Source organism: Delphinus delphis, chromosome 5, assembly GCF_949987515.2.
Source record: "Delphinus delphis chromosome 5, mDelDel1.2, whole genome shotgun sequence".
NCBI lineage: Eukaryota > Metazoa > Chordata > Mammalia > Artiodactyla > Delphinidae > Delphinus > Delphinus delphis.
The window spans coordinates 43,101,609-43,121,102 of NC_082687.1; the positions used below are offsets into that span (position 1 = coordinate 43,101,609).

Genomic DNA, 19,494 nt, shown 5'->3' on the forward strand with positions numbered 1-19,494 from the left:
AATCTCTCTCCTTCACATAGAATACATTGATCACCTCCACAAAGGAGAAAATTCCGAAGTCCCACTGGTTACTGTACCCAGCTAAAAGTCTCCCCTCTGGATGATGTATAGCCCTCTCCCTTTACTAATCATGGATGTGGAGCCTCATGATTTGGCAACCTACAAACTAAAACAAGTTTATCTGTCCCCATACACTCAATACTCACGGCTTGTGAAGAAGTAGATATTGCAAAGTAAACTGCCCCTATTGAGCAAAGAGGGATTGGGAAACTTACAGCAGTCTCTGGGCCATGGCAATAATCAAATCCTACTAGATAGGCGTTACAAATATTCCATGAACCAACAATGGATTAGTCTCATCTGGAAGGCCCTGATTCTGCTTTCCTGGAAGAAATGTGTGCTTTCTTCCAAAGCCTTTGGTTCTACCCCCTGGCGGGTGCTTTCCTATCTTTTGTCCTCACTTGCCATGAATCAAGCAGGTGGTACAAGATTGCTCTTCTTGGAGACTGCAATATTTTTGTAGCCTTGTCCTTGCTGGTCCAGATTTGGCGGCCCAGGAATTTTCTAAAGGGTTGAACAATTACAGGCTTTTGCAGGCTATGTTGTTGTTCTGTAGCCATACAATTCCCTCAAAACCTTAGCAAGATTCCAGGCAATTTGTTTTGGATTAGTTCCATATGTAAGTAACTATAGCCAAAGATTTAATCTAGATGTACTCTTTAAGCCTGAAGATGCTTGTCTTTTCCTTATTACCCTCTGTGCTTTCCGTACCCCATCTCTGGATGGAAGCTACATCCAGGCTATCTAAACCATTTTGTTTGGGTGGAAAAGCAATACTCTTAATTTGATTTTGCTTCTCGTCTGGCTCCCAAATCTGGCAGGACATTGAATTTATCTCCTAGTAAGGCAGTGGCTTTGAAGCTACCAGCTATAATTGCTTTGGTTTGGAATACAGAAGGAGTTGACTTTTTCAACCCTCAAAGGCCTCAAATTATAGGACTCTCAGTGAAATTATTTTGCTAACCTGGCACAAAGAGCCTTTCTTAACAGAACTATATGCCCTTCCACCTCTGCTTGCAGACTGGTTAACGCTAGTCTGAGTTCATCTCTGTCATAGGATTTTGCTGGAAGAGCAAGAAGCTGCCAACATACATGAAGATCCTGCAGCTTTCCAGTGATTTCCCCTAATGTTATATATGGCCTCCGTCACCATTTAATCTGCCTTCTAAAATACTGTAATCAACAGTTATATCAATGTTTTGCCTCAGCATATCAGGGATCAACCAGCTTTTCAACTTCCAATATCTGTGTCTGTGCTTCCTGCCTCCCAAGTGCTAAACATATTATGCCACAGACCTAGGTTATGCCACTTCATGCACCCCATTTCTGGTACCAAATTCTGCCTTAGGAAATGCATAACAGAGATTCAAATACAGTCCATAAAGAAAATAGGGCTTCCCTGGTGGCGCAGTGGTTGAGAGTCCGCCTGCCAATGCAGGGGACACGGGTTCGTGCCCCGGTCCAGGAAGATCCCACATGCCGCGGAGCGGCTGGGCCCGTGAGCCATGGCCACTGAGCCTGCGCGTCCGGAGCCTGTGCTCCCCAACGGGAGAGGCCACAACAGTGAGTGGCCCACGTACAGCAAAAAAAAAAAAAAAAAAAAGAAAGAAAATAGAGGTTTATTCCTTTCACATTACAGTATGGAAATGATAGTCTAGGGATTTTATGGGGGACCCAGGCTTTTTCTATCACGTAGTTCTGTCATCCCTCAGATACTGCTCTTATCCACATGGTACAAGATGATCCATCACCATAAACACTTTTCAAAGCAGCAGGATGGGGAAAAGGTGGCAGAGGGCCAGCTCTTCGTCCTTTAAGGAAAATCTGGAAACCGCACACATCACCTCCAAGGGAGCTTAGAAAAATGTAGTGCTTACTCTGTAGCCACATGTCCTGCTACAAAACAAGAGTCCTTTCATTATAGGAGAAGAGGATCACGGATATCAGGGAGCAAAAAATGTCCTTGCTACAGCCTTAAAATAAGTGACATTATTGGGATCTAACATGGTGTTTTGTGAACCAGTATTTATAACAATAAGAACTAAGGTGAATAGAACATTATTTTAGGAATAACTGCTCACCTAATGATATTTATAGAATATTTTCCAAGGTATAACATCCAAAATATAAATTTTGATATAAATAAATGTAAATTTAGTTTACCTTTTGCATTAAATATCTGATACATAATAGGCATTTGATAAATAATTGTTGAATGAAAGAATGAATGAACTGACTAAGCAACAAATATATACTGAATCACTGCAATGAGGCCATGACTGTGTAGACACCAAAGACATATTAAAAAAGGTATGACATATGGAAGGGGTTGGCAGCATTTTACTTGATGATACTGGCAACGTGAAGTGCTATACACATCTAATAAACATATAAAATAATAATAATATATAAATAATAAATATAATAAATTTTCTACACAATTCCCAATGATTATACAGAAAAATAAAACTTCCTAAATTAAATTTTTTCTTAAAATAATTTTATAATTTCAAATAAGATAAAAAATTGGGTATCCTTTTTTTAACTCACTCTTAGTAAGAAGGTTACTCTAAGACCAAATGAATTAATTGGTATTTATTTATGTAATTTTTATATTATACTGAATCTTACACTTAAGATTTTAGTAAAAAGTAACAACATATTTAGCATGAAATTGTGACATGTAATTATTTGCTTAAAATTGGAATGGTTTTCAAGTAATTTAAATCAATGACACATACATGAACTATTTCTTTATAACCATCAAAGCTATTTGTGCTTACATACGAAGAATAAAATAATTCATTTGTAGTTTTGAGAAACAGAGAAAAGAAGAACTTGAACCAATACTTTCAATGAGGTAAACTATTCTTCTCATTTTTTCACAAATCTTTCTCTTTTCTATTCTTCCATTCCTAGAAGCAGCATTTAGTTATCACCATGGATTATTTTTAGGAATGCATTGCTATAGACTATTGGGATATATTATTTTAAAGGCTGTGCACACATTAAGGGAAATGACCTGTTTATAAACATATATAAAATGTTTGTTTTATAATCACTCAGGTACATGACACACCCAGATGTTTCTACAGAATAACACCTTAGGAGAAATCACATATCGTTAGGCTTTGATAACTTTTTTTCTCTGTAGTTTTGCATATTTGGGAATGAAGAGATGAACAGAAAAAAATTAAGGACAATAGGTGCAGGAAAACAACTGCTCAATACCTGCCTTGTCACACAAAGAACAGATATTTTTTTAAGTCTCCTTGATGAGAATAAATTTTTGTTCTTTGAGAGTGGACAAAGTCATTTATTGTTCTATCAAGCATATAAGGTGAGCAAAAAAGCTGAGAAGTATTTTTCATTACAACACATTTATTAAAAAATATAAACATTGGTGAAAATATTCTGGGAAAGATGGCAAGCTAGGCACACTCATTTCTCTCCATCCAGCTCCAGATTCCCATTAACATGAATGAAAGTATATAAAAAATAGGGTGTACACTGTATAAGAACTGGAAACTTTGTGCCAAAAAATGACAAAGACTTTTTTTAGAAATAGCATAGATAAAACAAATGAAAGAAAAAAACTATGTTCTTATTACCAATATTTTATCATCATAAAATAGTTTTCATCTTTATTTTTTTTATAGATTTTTATAGATTTTTTATAGATTTTTCTATCTATAAGTGTAATTTAGACATTCCTTCATTTATTCAACAAATATTTATTTTCGTGACCAAGGCAGTGTCCTAGGCCTTGCTATTCAAAAAATGTTCCTATTCTCATAGAGCTTACAATTTACTGCCATGGAGAACAATAAATGAGATTGTGAATGTAGCACAGTATCATAGGAGGTACTAAAGGAGGGTTATCCAGAGCCACGATGGTTGGCAGCAGCTTGGACACTCACTAGAAGAACAAGCCACTCCCCAAACAGAACGTTTGCAGCCACATATCAATGGCATTCAATGACTGGTGAGTTGCCAGGAGCAGAATTCAAATTATAGGGTTAATAGGCTGTGACTCTGATAGATGCGCCACGGCTTCAGTAGGGACCGCTCCTCTCTAAGGGTCTGAGCCTCGCCAGCTTCTCCCCCAGGAGACTGATGCAGTCGGCCAGCCGCTGCTCTTTGGTAACTATGTGTGATCGAAAGGCCGTGATCAAAAATGCCGATATGTTGGAGGAGATGCAACAGGACTTGGTGGAGTGTGCTACTCAGGCATTGGAGAAATGTAGATAAGGACATTGCTGCCCATATCAAGAAGGAGTTTGACAAGAAGTAGAACCCCACCTGGCACTGCATTGTGGGGAGGAACTTCGGTACTTACGTGACACATGAAACCAAACACTTCATCTACTTCTACCTGGGCCGAGTGGCCATTCTCCTGTTCAAATATTGTTAAAAGCATGGACTGTGCCACACACCCAATGATCCATCCAAAAACAAGGACTGTAGCCTAAATTCCAAATACCACAGACTGAAAACTTCAGCCTTGCCCAAGGGAACACCTCGACCTTTATTGTGTTGCTTTGTACAGGGCATACTCTGTACTAGTTTGTTGTGGTTATAAAGCAATTAGCAAAACAAAACAACAACAAAAATAGGCCATGACCCTGAAGATGAAGAGGCTTCTATGATGTCCAGGCAGCCCACACCTCAGGAAGACTAGGCACGGATTTCCCAATACCCAAGTGACTGCCAATCCAAACAGAGAGCCAGAAATAGAAAACTGGCTTTAACTCAGCAGCTTCTCCAAGCCTATTAAGAACAATGAAGAAAGAGGAGGAAGAAGAAGGGGGCCGGGGAAGGGAGGAAGGAAGGGAGATAAAGAGGGAAGGAAGAAGGGAAGGAGGGGAAATGGTGAGGGAAGAAGGAGGGAGGAAAACCCTGCAGAGATGTGGTTCCTCTGCTCTGGAGCCCCACATTCCACTGAGGACTTACCGCATGTCAGATACCATTCCAGGTACAGAGCAAAACATGAAATTTCCTGCCCATGGAGCTCACATTCTAGCAGGAGAGGAGCTAGCAAAAGTACGAAGGAAGTAAAATACACAGTATGTTAGGCAGGGATAAATGCAATAAAGAAAAACTTAGGAAGGAACATAAATAAGGGGTGTATAATTTTTCAATAGGTCAGGGAAGGTTTCACAGAAGTTAGTTTGGGAACAAACCTGAAGGATGTGAGGCAGTGTGCCATGAGTAAATCTGGGAGATGAGATTTCCAGCAGAAGGCCCTCGGGCTGAACCATATACGGTGTACTGGAGGAACAGCACGGAGGCTAGAATGGCTGGAGTTGGGAAAATGAGGGGTAATGAGATCAAAAAGACAATGGACTAGAGATGTGTTAGAAGAGAAAGAGAAGTGAACGACGGCTCTTAGATTTTTGGCTGGGGATACCATTTACTAAAATGGAAAAGCCTGCAGGACAAGCCAATCTGGAAGGTACAATCAGGACTTTACGTGTATCAGATATTAAAGAAGATATATGGAGTGAACAATTCCATAGTGAACCTGGAGATCAAGGGAGAGGTCTAAGTTGGAGACTAATGAGTAGGCAGTTGTCAGAGTACAGAGTGTATTTAAAGCCATGCTAATAAATGCAATCATCAAGGATGCAAAGAAGACAAGAAGAAGAAGAAGTTCAAGGACAGCCCTGGAGCATGTCAATATTAAGAAATCAAGAAGATAAGGAGGAACCAGCAAAGGAAATAGAGAATGAACAGACAGAGAAGAAAACCTGGGGAAATCCCAAAACTAAGTAAAGAAAGTGTTGCAAAGTATTGAAAAAGATCAGCTCTGTTGAATGTTTCTGTAAGTCAACTAAGATGAGAACTAAGAATTAGTCATTGGATTTGTTTGTTTATTGTCTTCTCTCCTGCTATAATGTAAACATCATTATGGTAGGAAGTTTCTTCCTTAGTCATTAGTAAATTCTGAGGGATAGAACAGTGTCTGGTACATAATTCATGTTCAATAAATGCATATTAATAAATGGATGAATCTCTGTTGTGAATATAAACATAAAAATAAAATATAAAGTGAAAAATATTTTATGATGGTGAAATGCTTGTAAACATTGTTAGATAGAAAAAAGTAGAACTTTGCTATAAAGCTTCAGGTTCTACATAGCACCAATTTAACTAAAAAATGCACAGAGAGTTGATAGTATACAGGAAAGAAAACTTGGAAATAAAAAAATAATTTGCATCCCTAATTTTTGCTTTAGCATCCAAATTACTTATTTTACCTAAACCTTGCATATTTACAAACATGGCCATTTTACATAATGTTTTGCAATGGCACATTACAAATTACAGCTCTTAATCCCAAATTAACTTCTTTCAAAAAGCAATATTTAATTCTATTGGAAGACACTGAAGAACTCCACTAGAATTACATTAGTTGTTCAACATTTCACAGCCTGCTTGAAACCAAGCAGGACCCTGTGGGGCCCTCCCAGGTACAAAAGCCTTTTCATGTCCCCACTTTCATTTGTAGGGAAAAGACTTCAGCCTCCTAAACCTTTCCTGAGTTTCAAAGGTCAGATTCAAACAGTTACTAAGCAGGGAAGTGAAGGAATGCAGAAACAAAGGAAAAGCAGTCAAACAATAGTGCAGCAGTAAGGTCCTAGCTCCTCCTCAAGGGATGTACCTAACTATCTTTGAGTTCTTCTGCATAAGGACTCCACCCAGGTGGAGGACGGTAACTTCAGGCTGAGCACAAGATCCCTGGAGCACCACCCTGTTACCTCACTGCCAACCAATCAGAAGAAAATCACACAACCTGCAGCCTGCAACCCAAATTCTGCCTTTAAAACCTCTTTCCTGAAAACCATCATGGAGTTTGGGTTTTTTTAGCATGAGTTGCCTGTTCTCCTTCCTTGGCCCTCACAATAAACCTTTCTCAGCTCCAAATTCTGGCATTTTGGTTTCTTTGGCCTTACTGTGCGTCAGTCACACAAACTTGGATTCAGCAACATGCTCACACTCTTAAAATCAAATTTTAGACTCACACTATAATAGCCAATCTGAGTCTATACTCTCTGAATACCACTATAATATTTTCCATGAGGCAGAGTCCATAGTTCTAAATGACATAAAATTTCAGCACTATAGCCACCAAAATAAATTAACAAGTGAGAATGTTGATGGCATAGTAAGAGTACAACAGTAACATGTCATTAAATGAAGTTAGAGCAGAAACATTTCTAAGAAGTTCCTACTTAGATTTTATCCTGAGATATATAGATATTTCTATAACTTACCAATAATATAATTGTCATATTATCAAAGATAAAAATTCAACATATATTTTCTCACCAATTTTTAGGCAAAAGAATATTTGAGTCTTTCAATTAAATGTGTCCTATTGTTTCAACAAGTCTAATGGAGAGTTATCTTATTCAGATAAATAACTCTAGAGCAGTTAGTTAGTCCCAGCTGATGACTGATTTTACAATATTAGTTGAATATTGGGTGGGAGGCAAGGAAACCTACCAGAATTTTCCTAGGCAATTTGCCAGAGAGAATTCTTGTCAAGGAAAACAGTGCTGTGATTTCAACTTTGAACCCTGAACTGTACATTGTGTGAACATGTCAAATACTCATCCCCCAAATAACCTCATGCTCTTTCTGAAAATCTTGCCAAATGCAATGAATCTGATTTAGTGGAAAAAAAATTTTAAGGCCAAGAAAAATACACACGTTGTATATGGAGTGTCAGTAATTCCGGAAATATTAGTTTACCTCTATTCATGATTTCACTTTAAAAGAATGCAGTGTTGTTTCTGCTGAAAATTTTTTACCATAATTAATTCATTTTTCTCCCAAGGAAACATTTTCTTCATATGTTACTATACTTGTACATTATTTTCTTAGAGTAATTAATTCAGCTTTTTCAAACATGATGCTATTAAGGTCAAGGTTTCAGATTTTGCACCCTCAGCCATTCCCCATTCCCGGGCGGATCACTTAAATTATTAAAATTACATGCTGGGACCTAAATCCTGCCCACATCACTTTATAGAATACAGATAAAAAATAGTCCCTGCCTGTTTTCAATATAAAATAGACTTTTTATAAAAAGATGTTGGATGGATAGGAATAGTGGAAGAATGAAAATAGAAATTTTATGGAATTAAGAATCAAACTGGAAATAAAAGGACAGTCATTAATGGGAAGTTCTGTGATACAGAGCCAAGGAATAGCATCAGAACAGGTGTCTGAAGTAACAAAACAGGAGTAAGTTTAGCTGTTCAACAAACTGCTAAAAATGCATTCCTTCAATTTCTGGGTTTTTTTTGGGGGGGGGGGCGGGGGAACACCTTCTGCAATGGCCTGCTCTCTAGCATATTAACCTTACTAATTATTGTCCAAGAAATGTAAAGTTCAAATGAAGACTTATCCCTTAAAATCACCTGATGATTCTTCTTTTTATTTCATAATATCTAATATATGGCAACTAGTCGCTATTTAGTAGCCATTTGTGAATAAATATAAACAGACCAAAAAAAAACACATCAGGAAACTAAAGCAACAATGAAAAAAATTTGAATCTGCTATTTAATATAAAAACATGAAGAATGTGACTTCCCCTGCCCTTTTATACAAGTTATAATCATTATAGGTAGTTGAAATAAAAACAAAATGTCCTAAATGCCTTCACCCATATATTATAATGTATCTTTATATCTTGTTTAGATACATAAATTGCTGTTTAATGCAGTACCTTGATTTGGGAAAGGAAAATTACACTAACGGTGGCAACTACCTCCTATAGAAGAGTAGGTCTTAATCTTACAAGGGTCACAAACTCTTTGAAGACTGAATTTTAAAACAATGAGCCCTTTCTACAGAAATGTGCACATCTTACACAAAATACCATACCCAATTTGGGGACTGTTCATGCCATTCATTGGAACCTGAAAAGGTCCATAAGATGCAGATTAAGAGAACTTCCTATAGAGGAGATGACAGTAAAGTTACAGATTTGTTATTAACTTTAAAAAGCCAAAAAGATTAATTATATCAGTTCATAGTATAACATCCCACATATTGTAGAAACCAAACAAATAATTTTTAACCTACATTTCCCAAGCTAAAATTGGTTTTAATAGTCATTAATAGACTAAAACTTATTAATTGGTTATATGCAAAGTAAAATAAAATGAAATATATTGGAGAGGAATTATGTAGTTAAATAAATTTGGATTATTTAATTATGTAGAATTATATAGTTAAATGCTAGATTAAACTATGTTAAGCAAGAATTTCTTTACTACATAACTTTTGAGAGTTGTTACTATATAAATATACAAAAATGGGATAGATTATGTACCATTTTCTCAACTTTTTTTGACCATGAAGTCCCCTTTCCCTCAAAACACCTGTTACCTGTTGTTGGAAATTACTTTTGATGGATGTGGTAAGAGCTACAATTGCTTTTATTAATACTGAATTTTGAATAGAAATAAATCTACATTTAACTTACATTTTATTCCTCTTGAAAGAAACCAAGATATCAGAATAAAAGAAAAAGAATATATCTGAGCAGATTTCTTAGAAAATTTCTTTAGATCAAAACATGAGAGAAATTCAGAGAGGTAAGGCAGGTTCACAGGTAACAGTGAGGCAGGTTGAGCCCATCAGAGAGGGACCCTGCTAAGACGGTGAGGGTAGAAAATTCAGCCCACATATTGTGGGGCTAGAGCAGCCCTAAAAATGGCACCTTTTTACAATTCTTCCCCCAGTGGGAGTGTTTTCCTCTACTTTTCACAGACACTGTGTATATTAGCAGGAACCCTGAAGCAAGGATACAGATATTGAGAAATAGAAACTAATTTCTTAAATGTTATATTTGGTTTTTTAACACATTTTGCACTTCTTTCAATAAGTATTCCAAATTTCTTACCATTCGTAACCCAAAGAAAATGAGAAAGAAACTTAATGAAAACAAAAATGACAAGAACTGAAATATTGCCCTACTGGCCAATGAACTTGACCCTACTCCCATACCTTACCCCTGACTGAGTATGGAGACTATTTTGTAGTTCCTGTGCTCAGCAGAGTGGCACTGATATTACCCCATCTACAGCACTTTGTCTCTGGTTTATCTTTTATAAGTAATAAGTGGGGCAGATGAGTGGTAGTTAAGCTAGAGTGAAACAAGGAAGAGGTAAATGAACTATTAGGTAACTGATGGTTGAAGCAAAAAATGTAACACTGTCTGATTGATTAAATGTATGGAGAGGAGAGGTTTAAAACAATTATGTTCTAAACAAAGGAAAATAAAATGATTAAACGGTAGGTAAGCCTTCTATATTTAACTCAAACGAGAAAAATGATAATAGCAGCAGACTGTGATAAATTACGTACATATAAATATAATTAATCAAGTGCAACCACCAAAAAGCTATGCAAAAAGACACACCAAAAACAATACAGATACTGGACACCCTATGCCAAACAACTGGGAAGACAGGAATACAGCCACACCCATTAGCAGAGAGGCTGCCTAAAATCATAATAACGTAACAGACACCCCAAAACACACCACCAAACGTGGACCTGCCCACCAGAAAGACAAGATCCAGCCTCATCCACCAGAACACAGGCACTAGTCCCCTCCACCAGGAAGCCTACACAACCCACTGAACCAACCTTAGCCACTAGGGGCCGACACCAAAAACAATGGGAACTACGAATCTGCAACCTGCGAAAAGGAGACCCCAAACACAGTAAGTTAAGCAAAATGAGAAGACAAAGAAACACACAGCAGATGAAGGAGTAAGGTAAAAACCCACCAGACCAAACAAACGAAGAGGAAATAGGCAGTCTACCTGAAAAACAATTCAGAATAATGATAGTAAATATGATCCAAAATCTTGGAAATAGAATGGAGAAAATACAAGAAACATTTAACAACGACTTAGAAGAATTAAAGAGCAAACAAACAATCATGAACAACACAATAAATGAAATTAAAAATTCTCTAGAAGGGATCAATAGCAAAATAACTGAGGCAGAAGAACGCATAAGCGACCTGGAAGATAAAATAGTGGAAATAACTACTGCAGAGCAGGATAAACAAAAATGAATGAAAAGAATTGAGGACAGTCTCAGAGACCTCTGCAACAATATTAAATGAACCAACATTAGAATTATAGGGATCCCAGAAGTAGAAGAGAAAAAAAAGGGACTGAGAAAAAATTTGAAGAGATTATATTGAAAACTACCCTAATATGGTAAAGGAAATAGTCTATCAAGTCCAGAAAGCGCAGAGAGTCCCATACAGGATAAATCCAAGGAGAAACACACCAAGACACATATTAATCAAACTACCAAAAATTAAACAAAAGGAAAAAAATATTAAAAGCAGCAAGGGAAAAACAACAAATAACACACAAGGGAATCTCCATAATGTTAACAGCTGATCTTTCAGCAGAAACTGCAAGCCAGAAGGGAGTGGCAGGATATATTTAAAGTGATGAAGGAGAAAAACCTAAAACCAAGATTACTCTACCAAGCAAGGATCTCACTCAGATTTGACAGAGAAATTAAAACCTTTACAGACAAGCAAAAGCTAATAGAATTCAGCACCATCAAACCAGCTTTACAACAAATGCTAAAGGAACTTCTTTAGTCAGGAAACATAAGAGAAGGAAAAGACCTGCAATAACAAACCCAAAACAATTAAGAAAATGGTAATAGGAATATACATATCAATAATTGCCTTAAATGTAATTGGATTAAGTGCTCCAACCAAAAGACACAGACTGGCTGAATGGATACAAAAACAAGACCTGCATATGTGCTGTCTACAAGAGACACACTTCACACCTAGGGACACATACAGACTGAAAGTGAGGGGATGGAAAAAGATATTCCATGCAAATGGAAATCAAAAGAAAGCTGGAGTAGCAATTCTCATATCAGACAAAATAGACTTTAAAACAAAGACTATTACAAGAGACAGAGAAGGACACTACATAATGATCAAATGATCAATCCAAGAAGAAGATATAACAATTGTAAATATTTATGCACCCAACATAGGAGCACCTCAATACATAAGGCAAATGCTAGCAGCCATAAAAGGGGAAATTGACAGTAACACAATAGTGGGGACTTTAACACCCCACTTTCACCAATGGACAGATCATCCAAAATGAAAATAACTGAGGAAATACAAGCTTTAAATGATACATTAAACAAGATGGACTTAATCGATATTTATAGGACATTCTATTCAAAAACAAAAACAACAGAATACACTTTCTTCTCAAGTGCTCATGGAACATTCTCCAGGATAGATCATATCTTGGGTCACAAGTCAAGCTTTGGTAATTTTAAGAAAATTGAAATCATATCAAGTATCTTTTCTGACCACAATGCTATGAGACTAGATATAAATTACAGGAAAAAATTTGTAAAAAAATACAAACACATGGAGGCTAAACAATACACTACTTAATAACCAAGAGATCACTGAGGAAATAAAACAGGAAATCAAAAAATACCTACAAACAAATGACAATGAAAACACAACAACCCAAAACCTATGGGAAACAGCAAAAGCAGTTCTAAGAGGAAATTTTATAGCAATGCAATCCTACCTTAAGAAACAAGAAACATCTCAAATAAACAACCTAACCTTACACCTAAAGCAATTAGAGAAAGAAGAACAAAAACCCCCCAGAGTTAGTAGAAGGAAAGACATCATAAAGATCAGATCAGAAATAAATGAAAAAGAAATGAAGGTAATGATAGCAAAGATCAATAAAACTAAAAGCTGGTTCTTCGAGAAGATAAACAAAATTGATAAACCATTAGCCAGACTCATCAAGAAAAAAAGGGAGAAGACTCAAATCAATAGATTTAGAAATGAAAAAGGGGAAGTAAGAACTGACACAGCAGAAATACAAAGGATCATGAGAAATTACTTCAAGCAACTATATGCCAAAAAAGTGGACAACCTGGAAGAAATGAACAAATTCTTAGAAATGCACAACCTTCCAAGACTGAACCAGGAAGAAATAGAAAATATGAACAGACCAATCACAAGCACTGAAATTTAAATTGTGATTAAAAATCTTCCAACAAACAAAAGGACCAGATGTTTTCACAGGCGAATTCTATCAAACATTCAGAGAAAAGCTAACACCTATCCTTCTCAAACTCCTCTAAAAAATTGCAGAGAAGGGAACACTCCCAAACTCATTCTACGAGGCCACCATCACCCTGATAACAAAACCAGACAAAGATGTCACAAAAAAAGAAAACTACAGACCAATATCACTGATGAACATAGATGCAAAAATCCTCAACAGAATACTAGCAAGCAGAATCCAACAGCACATTAAAAGGATCATATACCATGATCAAGTGGGGTTTACCCCAAGAATGCAAGGATTCTTCAATATACGTAAGTCAATCAATGGGATACACCATATTAACAAATTGAAGGAGAAAAACCATATGATCATCTCAATAGATGCAGAGAAACTTTTGACAAAATTCAACAACCATTTATGATAAAAACCCTCCAGAAAGTAGTCATAGAGGGAACTTACCTCAACATAATAAAGGCCATATATGACAAACCCACAGCCAGCATCATCCTCAATGGTGAAAAACTGAAACCATTTCCACTAAGATCAGGAACAAGACAAGGTTGCCCACTCTCACCACTCTTATTCAACATAGTTTTGGAAGTTTTAGCCAGAGCAATCAGAGAAGAAAAAGAAAAAAAAGGAATCCAAATCAGAAAAGAAGAAGTAAAGCTGTCACTGTTTGCAGATGACATGATACTATACATAGAGAATCCTAAAGATGCCACCAGAAAACTATTAGAGTTAATCAATGAATTTGGTAAAGTAGCAGGATACAAAATGAATGCACAGAAATCTCTGGCATTGCTATACACTAATCATGAAAAATCTGAAAGTGAAATTAAGAAAACACTCCCATTTACCATTGCAACAAAAAAAAATAAAATACCTAGGAATAAACCTACCTAAGGAGACAAAAGACCTGTATGCAGAAAATTATAAGATGATGAAAGAAATTAAAGATGATACAAATAGATGGAGACATATACCATGTTCTTGGATTGGAAGAACCAACATTGTGAAAATGACTCTACTACCCAAAGCAATCTACAGATTCAATGTAATCCCTATCAAACTACCACTGGCAATTTTCACAGAACTAGAACAAAAAATTTCACAATTTGTATGGAAACACAAAAGACCCCAAGTAGCCAAAGCAATCTTGGAAAAGAAAAACGGAGCTGGAGGAATCAGGCTCCTGGACTTCTGACAAAGCTACAGTAATCAAGACAGTATGGTACTGGAACAAAAACAGAAATATAGATCAATGGAACAGGCTAGAAAGCCCAGCGATAAACCCACACACATATGTTCACCTTATTTTTGACAAAGGAGGCAAGAATATACAATGAAGAAAAGACAGCCTCTTCAATAAATGATGTTGGGAAAACTGGACACCTACATGTAAAAGAATGAAATTAGAACACTTCCTAACATCATACACAAAAATAAACTCAAAATGGATTAAAGACCTAAATGTAAGGCCAGACACTATCAAATTCTTAGAGGAAAACATAGGCAGAACACTCTATGACATAAATCACAGCAAGATTCTTTTTGATCCACCTCCTAGAGAAATGGAAATAAAAACAAAAATAAATAAATGTGACCTAATGAAACTTAAAATCTTTTGCACAGCAAAAGGAAACCATAAACAAGATGAAAAGACAACCCTCAGAATGGGAGGAAATATTTGAGAATGAAGCAACTGACAAAGGATTAATGTCCAAAATTTACAAGCAGCTCATACAGCTCAATAACAAAGAAACAAACAACCCAATCCAAAAATGGGCCGAAGACCTAAATAGACATTTCTCCAAAGATATACAGATTGCCAACAAACACATGAAAGGAGTCTCAACGTCATTAAAAATTAGAGAAATGCAAATCAAAACTACAATGCAATATCATCTCACACCGGTCAGAATGTCCATCATCAAAAAATCTACAAACAATAAATGCTGGAAAGGGTGTGGAGAAAAGGGAACCTTCTTGTACTGTTGGTAGGAATGTAAATTGATACAGCCACTATGGAGAACAGTATGTAGGGTCCTTAAAAAACTAAAAATAGAATTACCCTATGACCCAGTAATCCCAATACTGGGCATATACCCTGAGAAATCCATAATTCAAAAAGAGTCATGTACCACAATGTTCATTGCAGCTCTATTTACAATAGCCCGGAGATGGAAACAACCTAAGTGTCCATCATCGGATGAATGGATAAAGAAGATGTGGCACATATATACAATGGAATATTACTCAGCCATAAAAAGAAATGAAATTGAGTTATTTGTAGTGAGGTGGATAGACCTAGGGTCTGTCATACAGAGTGAAGTAAGTCAGAAAGAGAAAAACAAATACCGTATACTAACACATATATATGGAATCTAAAAAAAAAAAAAAAATGGTCATGAAGAACCTAGGAGCAAGATGGGAATAAAGACACAGACCTACTAGAGAAGGGACTTGGGGACACAGGGACGGGGAAGGGTAAGCTGGGACAAAGTGTGAGAGTGGTAGTGTATACATAGACATATATACACTACCAAATGTAAAATAGCTAGTGGGAAGCAGGAGCATAACACAGGGAGATCAGCTTTGTGCTTTGTGACTAGCTAGAAGGGTGGAATAGGGAGGGTGGGAGGGAGGGAGACGCAAGAGGGAAGAGATATGGGGATATATGTATAACTGATTCACTTTGTTGTAAAGCAGAAACTAACACACACACATACACACAAAGAACAATACAGATAAATGAAAATCAAGTTCTAAAACAGGTTCAAGAAATACATAGGAATATAGGCAAAAGAAAACAAGAAACAAAAAATAAAATGGCAGACTTAAACTCCAACATATCAATACATACATTATATGAAATGGCCTAATACACTTATTAAAAGACAAAGATTGGCAGAGTGAATTAAACACATGGACTAACTATATGCTGTCTAAAGAAACTCACTTCAAATGTAACAATATAGGTCACCTGGAAGTAAAAGGATAAAAAAAGACATATCATGTAAACATTAATCAAAGGCAAATAGGAGTGGCTCTATTAATATGACATAAAATAGACTTTAGAGCAAAGGAAATTACCAGAAACAGAGAGACACATTATCTAGTTATAAAAGGGTAAATCGACCATGAAGACATAACAATCCTAAATGAGTATGAACCAAATAACAGAGCTGCAAATTATGTGAATCCCAAACTGCTAGAACTGAAAATAAAAAGAAGTAAATTCCAAAGTATACTTGTAGACTTCAACACTCCTCTCTCAACAATTGATAAAACAACCACCAAACAGAAAATCAGCAAGGACATAGAATTTGACATTATCAACCAACAGAATCTCAACATTTATAGAACAGTTCACCCAACAACAGCATAATACACCTTCTTTTCAACTGCCCAAGAAATATACTCCGAGATAGATATTCTGGGCCATAAAACAAGTCTTAACAATTTAAAAGAATTCAAATCACATGCAGTGTGTTCTTCAAAAAGAGATTAAGCTAGAAATCAACAAGAAAGATAATGGGAAAATCTACAAACACTTAGGAATTAAATAACACACTTCTAAATAGTAAATGGATAAAAAAAGAAAGGGTCAAGAGAAATTAAAAATACATTGAACAGAATGAAAATGAAAATACATCATCAATTTGTGGGAGACTGCTAATAGTGCTGAGAGAAAAAATTTATAGCGTGAACTTAATGCAGTAGAAAGGAGAAAATTCTCAAATCAATAATTTAAGCTCCCACTTCAAGAACCTTGAAAAAGAAGGACAAAACATACCCTGAGCAAGCAGAAGGATGAAAAAAAGTAGAGAGCAAAAATCAATGAAATTGGAACAGCACAGAGAAGCCAGAATGGGCCCACACAAATATAACAAATTGTTTTCTGACAGAAGTTCAAAAGCACTTCAATGTAAAAAAAAATCACCTTTTCCATAAACAATGCTGGACAATTAAACATCCATAAACCAAAAAATAAAACTCACCTAAGTCTCACTCTTTATACAAAAATTAGCTCAAAATAGACCACAGATTAAATCTAAAATATAAAACTATAATATATATATATATATATATATATATATATATATAACTATAAAACTTTTGGAAGGAAAAAAAAAATCCTGAAGATCTAGGATTAAGCAAAGCCCTCTTAGTCAACACCAAAAAGAAAAAAATGATAAATTGGAACTTATCAAAATTAAAATCTCTTGTTCTGCAAAAGATCATATGATAAATGTGAAAAGACAAGCTATAGTCCAGGAGAAAACATTTACAAACCACATATTTGCCAAAGGACTAGCCTAAAATATCTAAAGAACTCTCAAAACTCAACAGTCAAAAAAAAAATCCGATTAAAAAATGGGAAAAAGACATGAAGAGACATGTCAACAAAGAAGATATACAGATGGCAAATAAATACAAAAAAATATGTCAAGCATCATTAGCCAGTAAGAATGCCTTAAAACCACAATGAGATACACCTGCAAGAATGGCTGAAATAAAAACTAGTCACATGCCCACATGCTGGCAAGGATACAGAAACTCTGGATCTCTCATACTTTGCTGTTGGGAATGTAAAAATGATACAGAACTCTAAAAAGTGTGGCACATTCTTTAAAAACTTAAATGTGATGACCATATAACCCAGCAATTGCACTCCTGGGCATATATCCCAGAAAAATAAAAAGTTACATTCACCAAAAAACCTGTACACCCATGTTTATAACAGCCTTATTCATAACAGCCAAAACAACCCAGATATCCGTCAATGGGTAAATGATTAAACAAACTGTGGTACATCCACACCGTGAATAACCACCAAGCAATAAAAAGGAATGAACTTTTGATACACACAGTGACCTCAATGAAGCTTCAGAGAATTACGCTGAGTGAAAAAAAGCCAATCCCAAGGTTACATATTGTATTACTCCAGTTACATAACATTCTTGAAATGACAAAATTATAGAAATGAAGAACATATTTATGGTTGTCAAGGGTTATAAGGAAGGAGTGGTGGTGAGTGGGAGTGGCCATGGCTATAAAAGGGCATTAGGACGGATCCTTGTAGTGATGGAAATGTTCTGTATCTTGACTACATCAGTGTCAATGTCAAGGCTATGGTGTGTTACAGTTTTGTAGAATGTTGCCACTGAGGGAGAATGGGTAAAGGGTACATGGGATCTCTGTATTATTTCATACAACTGCAAATAAATCTACAAATATCTCAAAATAAAAAAAATTTAACTGAAGAACATTTACATAAAGAACAATAAATATGTTACCAATCTTTATTACCAACAGAAAATTAAGAGATGCTTGTGGAAATTAATACATGAACCTTAGTTTCTTTATTCAGCTCCATCACCTGTCTTGGTTTTATCTGGGTTTTATCTCTGAATTTCATCTAAAACCAACCTCTTCTGCCAAAGGCCCAGGCCAATTCTGTGCTTCTAGCTGGCTGTATTCCACATTGTCTCCCAGCAATGCAATGTGGTCCAGAAAGAAAGCAAGAAATTTATGAGCTTTTTAAGTATTTGCCGACCTTTATCTTCTATGCAAAGGTACTATTCTGAATCTTTTTTAAATCCAGTGAATCATGAGTACAGACCTGTCAGAATGGACACCAGACCATGAAAGTCTAGGTAAATATTTAGCAAACAGCTCTGCGGGGGGATGGTTGGGGAAGTTTGTGGAGTTTGCCAACTTGTGAACATTCCTGCCACGTTCTATTTCAAGCTGCCAATGAACCTGGAAGAGATATGCAGAATTGCCACTTTTGAGTGAATATATGATACCAAGGACCGAAAAACGAATACTAAAATCCCTAAGATTTTGACCTTCAACCTTTAAAACTTGCAATGAAACTAGGAGGTATGCGTGAATTGAAGTAAACTTATGTGGTGTTAAATTAAGTAAACAAAGAAGCCATCAGACTGCGGTGGTACTAATGTCTGGGTGGCCTATGTAAGCAAACCAAAATCTCAGCCTGTAAATGCCTCATGGTTTTGAAATCAAAATGCTAAGCACAACCAATCACAAACAGCCAGCAGGGCTTTAAGCCAATCAATAATTTCCTTTCTTTGCTTCTTCATCCTCTCTAGGTAAGTCTTTCCCCTGGCTCCTGTCCAAGGAGTGCTCCTAACCACTTCTGGTTTGGCACTGCCCAATTCAAGTCAATTTTCGCTCAACAACACTTTTAAAAATTTTAATATGTCTCAGTTCATCTTTTAACAGTGGTCACTCAAAATTGGTCACATTTTTTTTTTCTGAGTATCTCTTGCTTAGTAGC

At 36.1% G+C, this 19,494-nt stretch overlaps 1 protein-coding gene and 1 pseudogene across 2 annotated transcripts in view; one reads left to right on the plus strand and one right to left on the minus strand.

Annotated features, from left to right (window-relative positions):
* Positions 1-19,494, minus strand: part of CFAP299 (cilia and flagella associated protein 299) — a 625,888-nt gene that overhangs the window by 550,362 nt on the left and 56,032 nt on the right. The gene's annotated exons all lie outside the window — the stretch shown is intronic.
* On the plus strand, positions 4,210-4,474 carry LOC132425646 (dynein light chain 1, cytoplasmic-like; annotated as a pseudogene).